The sequence below is a fragment of the Orycteropus afer genome, unplaced genomic scaffold, assembly GCF_000298275.1.
Source record: "Orycteropus afer afer isolate SDZICR_OR568_19922 unplaced genomic scaffold, OryAfe1.0 scaffold00077, whole genome shotgun sequence".
In the NCBI taxonomy this organism is placed as follows: domain Eukaryota; kingdom Metazoa; phylum Chordata; class Mammalia; order Tubulidentata; family Orycteropodidae; genus Orycteropus; species Orycteropus afer.
The window spans coordinates 3849728-3856336 of NW_006921664.1; the positions used below are offsets into that span (position 1 = coordinate 3849728).

General features: G+C 44.0%; 1 pseudogene; it reads left to right on the top strand.

Moving 5' to 3' along the window:
* Positions 1-1557: 1557 nt before the first annotated feature.
* Positions 1558-2518, top strand: LOC103197363 (annotated as a pseudogene).
* The last annotated feature ends 4091 nt before the right edge of the window (positions 2519-6609 follow it).

Consider the following 6609-nt stretch of genomic DNA (forward strand, 5'->3'; position numbering starts at 1 on the left):
CCCTCCTTGGGTTTCCAAGGTGGTATCACTACAGAAGTAGATTGCCCAATCTTCCTTCCAAGGAGTGGCTGTTGGATTTGATCCACCAGCCTTCTGGACGGCAGTCAATTGCATTAGGCACTATGCCACCAGAGCTCCTTATACTGCCTTCAAAGACTGGAGGGTCCACAAGTCAAGAAACCCAACCCTCCCTCCTAATGTGAAGCCTAATCTAGGTCACTAACATACGGTTGCTGACTCATAGAAGCAAGTAATAAGGCAGGAAATGGAGCCCTGTTCTCCCAAGAGACCATGCTGTACCTAAATCAACCGCACTAAACACAGAAAAGGTGACATAAGCTCTGTGGAAACAAGACCTGGAATTCCCTAGACTGTATCCTCGAATCCAAAAGAAAAAAATACACACACTGCTGGCTACAAATTGCTGATGAACAGACAACCAAAATCTATCCCTTGCACTATTCTAATCAAAGTCAAGTTTTAGCTTTTGTCTGGGTGTCAATGTTGTTGCTACAGCAAAAATGACAAATGCTTGACAACATAATTACAACTGCCAATCTTCCTAAAATAAATTAAACTTGGAAACATTTGGGAAGCAACATTATAGGCCCACGAGTTAATTATATCTTCAAAACCTCATTCCCAATATATGTGTGTTACCCTAGCAGGAGGCATTGTTAGAAAGGAACTGCAAGTTCATCTGTTACATGGGTTATTTTTAGATTTTAGATTCAGGATCTCTTCCCCCACACACACACAAAGGATGGGTTTTAGGGAAGTTTTTAATGGAGCTCCTAATTATTAGTTCCACAACAGAATTTTATTGGGGATAATTCATTACCACTTCTATAGTACCTGGGAGAGGCAATCTTCTAAGCCTTAGAGTCCTCTGATAGAATTCTCACCAGTAAAAATCTTTGTAAAGGGCCTGCTTCATGAAATGGGAAAAACAAAATAAAACCTAGCCTGAGAAAGATCCCTGGAGGCACAAACAGTTTGCACTTGAGTACTGACCAAAAGGCTAGCAGTTAGAGCACACACAATGGCACCATGGAAGAAAGGTCTGGCAATCTGCTTCCATAAGATTATGGCCAAGAAGGGATGATGGGGGAGCAGAACTAGCTCATCTCATTAGGGTGTTACTTTATGATTCAGAACTAAGGACAAATTCTTAGTTTTGGTTGCAAACAACAATTAATTTCCTATAAAATAAGTAATTTTGGGAGCTCTGGTAGCATAGTGGCTAAGGCACTTGACTGCTAACCAGGCAGCTGGCGGTTCAAACCCACTAGCCACTCCTCGGAAGGAAGGTTGGGCAATCCTACTTCCGTAGTGACACTGCCTCAGAAACCCAAGGAGGGGTCGCTATGAGTCGGGTTTGACTCGATGGCACATAACAACAACAACAACAGGTCTAATCATTTTGGTTATAACAATTTTGGTTTTGGTTTAAATATTTCCCTTAAGAAAATCAACAAGAGGCTCTCTGTTCCTCCCCATTAGATAGCCAGCCAGCTACAACTTCTTGTGCAGTCTCAGCTGCTTCCCTGAAACACAATGGTGAAGGTGGGAGTAAACAGATTTGGCTGTACAGGGCGTCTGGTCACCAGGGCTGCTTTTAACTCTGGCAAAGTGGAGGCTGTTGCCATCAATGACCTCTTCACAGACCTCAACTATATGGTCTACATGTTCCAGTATGATTCTATCCACAGCAAGTTCAAAGGCACCATCAAGGATGAGAACGGGAAGCTTCCCATCAATAGGAAGCCCACATCTATCTTCGTGGAGTGAGATCTCACCAACATCAAGTGAGGTGATGCTGCAGTTCACTATATTGTAGAGTCCACCAGTGCCTTCACAACCTTGGACAAGACTAAGGCTCACTTGAAGGGTAGAAACAAAAGGGTAATCATCTCTGCCCCACCTTCTGCTGATGTCCCCATGCTTGTGATGGGCATGAACCACAAAGAAGTATAACCCCTTCTACAAGATTGTCAGCAATGCCTCCCGCATCACCAACTGCTTAGCCCCCCTGGCCAAGTCACCCATGACAATTTTGGCATTGTGGAGGGGCTCGTGATCACAGTTCATGTCATCACTGCCACCCAGAAGACTATGGATGGGGCCATCTGGGAAACTGACATGACAGCTGTTGACTGTCTAGAACATCACCCCTGCATCTACTGCTGCTGCCAAGGCTGTGGGCAAGGTCATCCCTGAGCTGAATGGGAAGCTCACCAGCAAGGCCTTCTGTGTCCCACCCCAATGTGTCAGTCATGGATCTGACTTGCCATCTAAAGAAAGCTACCCAACACAATGACATCAAGAAAGTGGTGAAGCAGCCACTGGAGGGGGTCCTAAAGGGCATCCTGGGCTACAATGAAGACCAGGTTGTCTTCTATGACTTTGACAATGACACTCATTCCTCCACCTTTGATCCTGGGGCTACTCTTCCAAAAGCTTTGATGCTGGATCTGGCATTGCCCTCAATGACCATTTTGTCAAGCTCATTTCCTGATATGGCAATGAATTTGGCTACAGTAAGGTGGTGGACATTATAGTCCATGTGGCCTCTAAGGAAGAAGAGCCCCCTGGACCATCAGCCCCACCAACAACAACTAGAGGAACAAAGAGGACCTCAGCTGCTGGAGAGTCCTTGCCCCAACTTGATCCCCCAACAGACTGAGAATCTCCCATCCTCAACACAATTTCCATCCAGAGCCCCTGAAGAAGAGAAGGGCTTAGAGAGCCCAACCTTGTCATGTACCATCAATGAAGTATACTTTACTCAGCCAAAGAAAAAACTAGTAAGACAAACCAAGGTCAAAAATAGATACTTCCCTCAACCCCATCAGAAGTCATACCTCCCTACAGACAACAAAAATGAACCCTTTTGCACATACAGTATTGTGTTATCAGTCATGGCAAACCTTGATCTACGGGTGGATAGATGGGGCAGAACAATTAGGTATGTCTACACACGGGGAAGTGTGTCCATGACCATGTGTAGGGTTGGCAGTTAATGATCCTACAAGCATATATGTATGTTCTATAAGAATTTCCAGGTATAGAGTGGAGCTGACAAGGACAAGGTTGTAGTCACTTCTTGGCCACACCCAGCTACCTGGAGGTAGCAAGTAGTTGGACCAGTGGGCTCAGGACCATGGTCACAGAAGGACATCAAGCTCACCTGGTGTAACATACTACACAGAAACACTGTTCCACAGCCTACTTTGGTGAGTACTGACTGGGATCTTAAAGCAGCCATCTAGATGCAACGATGGGTCTCTCCTCATCCAGAGCAAAGAAGAAAGAAGAAATACAAAAAATGAAGAAATACAAAGAATGAAGAAAAACAAAAACAAATTGTTGCTGTTGTTGTTATGTTCCACTGAGTCAGACTCATAGCAACCCCTCCTTGGGTTTCCGAGTCTATCACTATGGAAGTAGATTGTCCAAGGGACTGTTACACCATGCAATCCTCAGCATATATGACTATGAGACCAGAAGAACTAGATGGTGCCTGGCTACTGTCAATCACCAGAGGGGAATCTATGTAGGAGGTCCTGGACAGAGTGGGAGAACAAAGTGGAAGGAAACTCAAAATCATTAAAAGAAAATAAGAGGGGGACCAGGTTTGCTGGTCTAATAAAGCCTGGTGGAACCCCTGAGACTATGGCCCCAGCTGCCCCTCAAGTCTGGAATTGAACTCACTCCTGTGGCTTCCAGCCAAACAAAAGACAGGCATATGAGCTGAACATTTACACTAGGTAGATACACTCCTTGGAAAGATCAATCATGGGATAATAGAAAGGCTATATATGCACAGGGAGACAGCTCAGGAATGCATGGAAGGAAAGGACACAGGGAAGAGATAACTATGGGGAGGAAGTGAGAAGAGAGCTGTTGCATTGTGGGAAATTGCAGTCAATGTCATAAGTCAAAGTGTATGTGAACTGCTATGTGGAAAACGAATTTGCTCTGTAAACTTTCACCCAAATCACAATAAAAAAATTAAAAAAAAAAACCTAACACCTCCCTACACACATTAATACCATGGTTACTTATGCCAGATATTACCTTATAAGGAGCCTAAGGAGCCCGACCTCAATCTTTGATTCCACTGGAATCACAGTGCTCTCTCCTCCCGCTAAATGTGCACATACATGCACATACTCACCCACATTCTTTCTTAGGCCTAGAAGCCAGCCATAATCCCTCAAGGCCCCAAAGCCTAACAGCAAGGTGGCTTCACCTTGCACCAGCTAAGGAGCTAAGAGGGCACTGAAGGGCACTGTAAACATAGCTAAAATTGGTTGGAATTTTTTCTTTGGGCCATTCCACCACCCCTTCCAGTTGCCGTCAAGTTGACCCCAACTCATAACGACCTCATGTATGTAGGAGTAACTGGTTTTTCAGAAGTAGATAGCCAGCCTTTTTCCAAGGCATATGTGGGTGGACTTGAACCTCTACCTCTTAGTCAGTCACTGAGCACTAGAGGTTAATGTCTGTTCCATTCAGCATCCTAACTTTCATGCCATATTATCCTTCAGGGACCAGTGTTTGAGCCGGAGAAAAGGGAGGGAGCAGCAGAATTTCCCCACATATAAAAAATGGAAAAGAATAACTCCTACCACCTGTTCACTGCACAGGTCATCTTTGATAAGTCACTTAACTGCTTAACCTCAGTTTGTACATCTGTAAAATGAGTATAATGACACTTACAAAGTTACCGTGGGAAATACAGGTGAGGTATACAACTAGGTCAGTATCTGGAATATTTCTGGTGGCGTAGTGTCTAAGGCATTTGACTGCTAACCAGAAGGCTGGCAGTTCAAACTCACCAGCCACTCCTCGGAAGGAAGACTTCCATACAGAGACCGCCTCAGAAACCCAAGGTGGATAGCTGTCAACGGCACTCAGTTCGGGGTTGTTTTTTTTTGGTTTTTTTTTTTTTTTTGGTTTAGATAAAATTTATTTACTATTAGTGGTGTTGCTAGTTTGGTCCAGAGTACAGTATACTAGATACCACTTAGAACACTAAAATGCAAAAGCTCTTCAGAAGCAAGCTCCTCCTCATTTCCCCATGCCATATACCATTATTAATTATACCACTGATGGTCAATTACTTTTAACACAGGCAGCACGCCCAGGGTTGGGAACATAAATCTTCATGATAACAAGTTTTAAACAGAAAATCAAATTTCACTTACATAATTTCTACTTGCAAAGGCCTTTCAAGATCTATAATCTCACAGATGAAAAGAATGCCTGTAGTACTGGATCTGTTTTTGTTTTTTTTTTTTTTTAAGTTTTTTCAACAAGCTCTAATAATGAAAGTAAAATACAGCAAATAAATACAAAATAATGAATAACCCAAAATGGTTCATAAACCAAAACCCCCTTGTTTGTTTTCTTTTACATGCGTTCTAAGATTTTTCTTCCATAGTGATACCACTTCGGAAACCCAAGGAGGGGTTGCTATGAGTCGAGTTTGACTCGACAGCAGTGAGTTTGTTTTTTTAATAATTTGTACATAGCACTGAGAAAATGGGTCTGTGTGTAGGGCACCAAGCATTCACACAGTAGAATGCTACTGTACTCACTACTGGCCTCTGCAGATTGTTTCTGGAGTTTCCCTCCCTTAGACAGCCTGTGAACCCTCTCTCAGATCTTCACTGACCTCCACCCTGGGCCCAGAGCATTAGCCCCAGCTGCAGGCTAACCAAAGAGGAGGGAGGTGGTGGGAGCAGGAGCTCCATCCAGGGGAAGGTAACAGATCACACCAAAATTCAAAGTTTCAAAGGCAACCAAGGAGCTGTGTGATTCCTGAACTACCTCCCAGTTTTCAAAGCTGTTCACCCATTTAGGTCAAAATATTTCTATCTTCTAAATTTCCATATTTTATTTACCATAAAAGTTAGACTCAACCCAATACCACGCAACAATAACAATGATTCTGAGGTAGAATTCTAACCTTCCATGCGGGAGACCTAGGTTCAATTTCTGGCCAAAGCACCTCATACACAGCCACCTGCCAGTTGGGGCTTGCATGCTGCTCTAATGCTGAACTCGTTCCAGCAGAGTTTCCAGATTAAGATAGACTAGGAAGAAAGGCCTGGTAGGAGAGAGGGCAAGATGGAGGACTAGGCAGAAAGACTGCACAGACCCTCTTCAACAAAGAAAAGGGAAAACAATTAACAGAGACACAGAAGATAATTCTGGACCCGTGAGCCTTGAAGGGAAGGATATAAAAGTGGACCAAACCCCAACTAGCTGAAGAATTTGCGTGAAAATACCAAAAAAGGAGATATAAGGAGCTGTGGTCTGGCAGCAATCCTGAGTGATCCTGACAGCATAAACCCTTGGAGATTCCCGAGTAGTGGTAGGACTTAAGAATTAACCTAAAAATCACCCTGCTAGCCAGGGACTGCTCAGAGGACTGTGCACAGTGGCTGGGGAACAGAGAAGGTGAAGAGAAAGGTGGGCTGAGTTGTGGACTTTCGCTGGTCTGGAGGGTGCCGCCATTTTGTAGGTTTAAAACGCGGCTTGACTATTTTGGATATTTAAAGCGCTCTCGCAGATTCCTGTGGTGGTAGGACTTAAGAA